This window comes from Pseudophryne corroboree, chromosome 7 (genome assembly GCF_028390025.1).
Source record: "Pseudophryne corroboree isolate aPseCor3 chromosome 7, aPseCor3.hap2, whole genome shotgun sequence".
Classification (NCBI taxonomy): domain Eukaryota; kingdom Metazoa; phylum Chordata; class Amphibia; order Anura; family Myobatrachidae; genus Pseudophryne; species Pseudophryne corroboree.
Window position 1 is genome coordinate 1,429,600 of NC_086450.1, and position 6,906 is coordinate 1,436,505.

Genomic DNA, 6,906 nt, shown 5'->3' on the forward strand with positions numbered 1-6,906 from the left:
TCTTCTATGGACTGTTCTCCACCAGTACTAAACCTTAGTAATATCTATATATCACAAGCTGGAAGTCTGCTCTTACTGTCCCGTCTGGTGTAGCAGCTGCCAAGGAAAGTGTGAAACCCGCAAACATACAGAGCAGACTGGCAGTGACAACACTGCCCCCCGGTGGTGCACAGGAGCATGAAGTAAATAATGAGGCCACAATCCCAATAAAAACTGGTTACAAAACTATTGTTGGATTTATCTGTACAAGCAAAAAGCACCAGTAACCCTCAGACATGAACATGTTCCGATGTGCAGCATAAATACACTGCGCCCTCACTGTAGCCCCTTCCCATACACGCAGCCCGGTGGGATCTCAGGCAGGTGGAAACCTTGAGAGTATCCTCTGCCCTGTTACGTGCTCGGCAGTGTATACAACAGAGCTGGCCAAACCAGTCCTCGAGATCTACCAACAGTTCACATTTTCCAGACCACCTAGCTGGTGCACAGGTGTAGTCATTACTAATTAAGATGTGCTGCATTCATTCCTAACTGACCATTCTACAGGTCTCCAGGAGGCCTAGAAAACATGAACTGTTGGTAGATCTCGAGGACCGGTTTGGCCAGCCCTGGTATAGAACATCTCCCACAGGCAGTGGCGTCATGAGGGGGGGTGCGGGGGGTGCGGCCCGCACTCAGGTGTCACCCTTCAATAGGGTGACACCAAAAAGAGCTGTACACCCGCCTGGCCTGACTACTTTCACCGCCGCGGCGTCGCCGGGTCTGTACTGCCGCAATCAATAGATGCCGGGTGCAGTATGTCACTCACCGTGACGTCATACCGCATGGCAGGCCATTCGGGGGGGGGGGTAGACCGTAGATGTATTATTCTGGGAGGGAGAATGGGAGTCCAGTGTATGGTGCCTACGTGGGGTGCGCCCGGCTCCTGTCTTTGCAGCTAGCGGGTACCCGGGCCGGCTCTCATCCCTGCCTGCCACCGCCGGAGCACCGCCGGGCGCGCACGGGAGATGCGCCTGGATCTCGTCCCTGCCGCTGAAGGAGCACCGCCGGGCGCTTGGTTCATGTACCTGCCGCCACTGGAGCTGGTAGGCTTTAAAATGAAATGACAGTCTGTCCAGTATGTTTCTCTCCAACCCTGTGTCCCCAGTCTGTCCCCATCCCACTCTGCATCCTCTCCCACCCGGCATCCCAATCTCTCCCACTCTGCATCCTCTCCCACCCAGCGTCCAAACCTCTCCCACTCTGCATCCTCTCCCACCCAGCGTCCCAGTCCCCAGCATGTCCCCCTCCCACTCTGCGTCCCCTCCCACTCTGCGTCCTCTCCCACCCAGCGTCCCAGTCCCCAGCATGTCCCCTCCCACTCTGCGTCCTCTCCCACCCAGCGTCCCAGTCCCCAGCATGTCCCACTCCCACTCTGCGTCCTCTCCCACCCAGCGTCCCAATCCCCAGCATGTCCCCCTCCCACCCAGCGTCCCAGTCCCCAGCATGTCCCCCTCCCACTCTGCGTCCTCTCCCAACCAGCGTCCCAGTCCCCAGTATGTCCCCCTCCCACTCTGCGTCCTCTCCCACCCAGCATCTCCCCCTTCCTCTGTCCCTCTATCCATTATGTCCTCCCACCCTGCATCCCCCTCTCACCCAATGCCCCCGTCCTCCTCAGTCCCTTCCTCCACCATGTGTCCTCCCTCTCACCCAGTGCCTCTTAAGGATACCCCCCTTCTGATTGGCCACACCCCTTTTTCGGTGTCTGCCACAGTACCCTCTTCGAGTGGACACTACCCCTTTCAATTTTCCATACCCCCACTTCAAATTCCTTCTTCGATCACCGTATGTGTGTGTGTATTGTCAGTCGAAAAATATCGTGATTCACAATGCCTTGTACTAACCCCAATGCACATGCCCGCTGCTCGTGCACCCACTCCCCCGTGCGTACGCATCCCCTCAGGTTGCGTAAGGGACGCTCCGACGTCTCCTGCGCATGGAGATGTGTATTTATGGCGGAGTTTGTGGGCGTCTAGCGAGCGACTCGATCGCAACATATTTAACCTAAATAGTGTGTTTTATAGATAGTATTTCCCTTAACAATGTCAGCAAGTATGTTTAGTGTAAACGGTTCTTGGACAGAGAGATTCCTCTTTGCATGATAGGAAGGGTCAGATAAAGGTAGAACGGTGGTGTCTAGTATCCAGCTGTAGAGTATTTTAATACAGGTTGAGTATCCCTTATCCAAAACGCTTGGGACCAGAGGTATTTTGGGTATGGGATTTTTCCGTATTTTGGAATAATTGCATACCATAATGAGATAACATGGTGATGGGACCCAAGTCTAAGCACAGAATACATTTATGTTACATATACACCTTATACACACAGCCTGAAGGTCATTTTAGCCAATATTTTTTGTAACTTTGTGCATTAAACAAAGTGTGTCTACATTCACACAATTCATTTATGTTTCATATACACCTTATACACACAGCCTGAAGGTCATTTAATACAATATTTTTAGTAACTTTTAGTATTAAACAAAGTTTGTGTACATTGAGCCATCAAAAAACAAAGGTTTCACTATCTCACTCTCACTCCAAAAAGTCTGTATTTCGGAATATTCCGTATTTCGGAATATTTGGATATGGGATACTCAACCTGTAGTAACATTTCAGTGTTGGTTAGGAAGAGATTGTTCGCTCCTGCGTATAGTTATGTTTAAAAGTAGTTTATAGACATTTACTATATTTGCGGTTCATTATCCATGCGGCGGGAATCCTGAGGATACCTCCCACCTGAGCAGTTGGAAATAGACACAGCCCACCTGTTTGAATCCACCTATGACCTTTTGTTATAATGCAGAGACACATTCCTGTGTCCAATGAACAATGAGATTGTAGGGACCATTGTATCGTACTGTATGCTGTGTATATAAAGGCCACCATTGCTGGACCAGCACTCACTCTCTCTACAAAGGTTTTCATACTGAAGGCTGAGGGCTGGTCAAGGACGCGCTTGCGAATCATTCCCACGTGTGTAAGTTTCTCTGTAGCCATTTTGTTATTCTTTATGTACGCCATTCGTTCTCATTTTGTTATCCTTTAAGTGTTTGCCATTTTATTCTCTTTGTTTGTTCTGTTTGCGATCGTTCACATTTATTTCTTGTTATTCTGTTTAGATATTGATGTTAGGTCTGTAGTGTATAAGCTGTAACTGTTTTTCCCCTTTTTATACTAAAGAATCTTCTACGAAGGTGTTGGAACCTTACCAGGTCTTGTGTGTTTCACCAGTTATTGTAAAGGGTTACTGAGCGTCTCAGTCGCTCAAACAGCTTCTCATATAATCAAGGTTAATAAGCATTACATCGTTATAGTATTTCATTGCCAAGGTTTAAAGTGTAGAGCATACCCTTAAGGTGTGTGGTTACTAAGGGTTACTGTGTAACATTCTGTGAGCGTGCGTGTCCTAGCGTTCGCTACGCTAAGTGCGTACCCTTACGGTACTCCATGCGGCAATTGCGTACTTAGTCCATAATACGTATATAGCTTATGTTCAAAGGTAAGATTTGACTTCATCAGTATATATATATATATATATATATATATATATAAGCTTGAAGAGTGCTTTAGCACCGAGTAATCTGTCTAAAATAAAGGACGATTCATGGTTAAAAAAAAACAACTGTTTTTTTTCCCTGCGGTAAATGTAAAATGTGCCCCTACATAAGTAAAGAAAGGAGAAAAGTCTGGAATAGGGATAGAAGTAAATATTGGGATATAAAAGAAATGATAAACTGTCAGACTACGTGTGTGATATACATGATAGAGTGTGCCTGTGGAGCACGCTATGTGGGCAAAACTAAACGCCAGTTAAAAATCCGTATGTTAGAACACACAAGGAGTATAGTAAAAAAATGTGAAGAACATAGCGTCCCTAGACATTTCTTGAAGTGTAATGGAGGGGATTTAAGTAAGTTTAGCTTCAGGGCATTAGAACATGTTAGGCTAGACGAGAGAGGAGGGGATATTTTGAAACAATTAAGTAAAAGGGAAGTCTTTTGGATTCATGCATTAGAAACAATTAGTCCATCAGGATTAAATGAAAATTATGACATCACGCCATTTTTACATTAGGGGCATTCCAGGGAATTCGCTCTGTGTGGCATTGTAGTTGGATCATTGATCCCTTTGCCGCATTTAAGAGCTGAAGTTCTTATGGAAATAATGGGTATTTGTGTTAGAATCCAGGATATAGGGGGTTAAGTGAAATGATTACCTCTGAATTGGAGTATGTGTATATGATCCACATTTGTTGGACTTGTCCTTTGAACAATCGATTTCTATTAGCTGTTTGTAAATATGTATATATATGTATCATTTTTTTATGGAAATTCTTTCTATCTTTCAGGCAATATTACGTCAGTGCATGCTGCGCTAAAATAGAAGCAGTGGCTGTTAAATTATTAGTTAGGATGTGTTAGTTCCTTTTTTATGTAAAGATAATGATTTTATATTGATTAAATTGTATGAAATGTTTTGTGCCGATATATTACTCTGTTTGGAGGGCTCATATTGTATATGAGTTTTTTAGATCACACTGAAATAACTTGTTTTATGTTTTAACAAAATGTGCAGGTGTGAAGCCTGTTAATACTATGTATACTGCACGGGTTAATTAGATAATGGAGTGCAGGTGTTTGATCTAGTATATAGTGAGGAGATGCCAGACCTTAGCCACACCCCCTGACGAAGTCCATTGACGAAACGCGTTGGGCCTGGCCTGTGGAGCAAAGGACAGATGGTCTGAAACTGATCCTGGTCCCGGTGGAGGAGCAGACGGTATCCGTGATCCCTGCGGTAGAAGGAGATTCATCGACGGGTGAAAGCGGGTCCGATGCTGGATAGACCGGAGGACTGAGTGCACCGTTTTAAACCAAGATGTATGTGAGCATATGTTCAAAATAAATGGAATTGTGAACCTGTGTATTTATACCTGCGCCCTCCATTCTTCTCTCAATATATATATATATATATATATATATATATATATATATATATAGAGAGAGAGAGAGAGAGAGAGAGAGCGAGAGAGAGAAGGTCGCACTCACGTGTAAATGCTGAAGCAGCAGCTGGGGAGTCATCCACAAATCCCCTCCAAGGAATCCACTTATAGAAACAAGCAATGGAGCACTCACCAATCTTTTCTTAATTGAGTATCAACAGGAGTTTATTTATCCAGACAGCACAACATGACTGTTCACCTCAGTCCAATGTGATTTCACAAAAGCTCAAACGTTTTCGGTCACTCTTGATAATCCACCTATGATGGCTTACAGACGTGGTAGAAATTTGAAGCAGATTCTTATGCAACCAGCCCGACGTCTTGTGACCAAGGAAAGCGTCACGTGGCTAAATACTAAAAAACCAGGATGCTTCAGATGTGTGGGTTGTGTGACGTGCCGCTCGCTGTTGCCGGGGACCTCCTTCCCACACCCCCACACTGGCAGACTGATTAACATCCGATACAAGCTTCACTGTAGGCTGAGTTACGTGGTCTATATGCTGTTATGCCCACGTGGTCTGGCATACGTTGGGATGACGACTTGTACATTTAGAGAACGCATGGCAAATCACAGGAGTTCGATTCATCAAGCGATCACATCTGGGATGTCAGATAAACCAGTCGCACAACGTTTTCTTAAAGTAGGACACCAGGTATCAGCACTTAGATGCCGTATCATAGACTGGGTACCGGAACCTGAGAGAGGTGGAGACCGTACTCTTATCCTGAGGAAATTAGAAGCAAGATGGATTTTCAAACTGGGAACTTTAGCCCCCAATGGGCTTAATGAGAATAACCCTTTGGGTATTTTTCTTAGATAAAGGACATGTAGTCCTTTGGGACCAATGCGCTTTGGTATAGTATTTAAGTGTTTTTATGGAGGTGTTTTTTTCTGTGTATGTTTGTTTTGTCTTTGTTATTTGTCATATGATGTATTGTCTTCCGTACCTCACCGGCTCCTACTACCTACAGGTTACAATTTGATTAACTATATGGTGTTATTCACTATTTAAAACCTGGCTTGCACATGAGGTTTGCCAGGACCTTATCCCGTTGTTCTGACCCTCTGCACACAACCGAATTACCTTTGTTATGTGGTTGGCCTCTAGCCTAGAAATTAACATTTGTGCCCTATCTATGACTATTAATCCCTTGAATCAGCATAATGGAATAGGTACTACTTTATTTTCAGTAAAGTGATCGGTTGGTTGCCTGGCAACCGTCCCGACACGTCAGTATTCGTTTGTAGACAATGTGACATTGCTTGGGCTCTGGTGGACGTTGGGGGTCTCCAATTGCGGTTGCTTGGCAACCGCTTGTAGACGCTACCTCCGCCCACACATGATTTGGATAAGGGAAGTGTTCGGGTGGTTGCCTGGCAACCGCCTGGAGACGTCACCTCCGCACACACAGGACGTTTGCTGGGAAGTGTTTGGGTGGTTGCCTGGCAACAGCCCCGATACGTCACTTCCGCCTGCGCACACCGTGACGCTGATTGGTTGCTGGAGAATGTGGGATGTTCCCGAGTGCGGTTGCTTGGCAACCGCTATGGGACATGGTCTCTGTCAGCGCATGTTAATAGGCCATGGAGGTGGATAGCGGCGGCTGTACCCTCTATGGGGGCACAAAAATAAGAATTTACTCACCCATAATTCTATTTCTCGTAGTCCGTAGTGGATGCTGGGGACTCCGTAAGGACCATGGGGAATAGACGGCTCCGCAGGAGACTGGGCACATCTAAAGAAAGATTTAGGACTATCTGGTGTGCACTGGCTCCTCCCCCTATGACCCTCCTCCAAGCCTCAGTTAGGAACTGTGCCCGGAAGAGCTGACACAATAAGGAAGGATTTTTGAATCCCT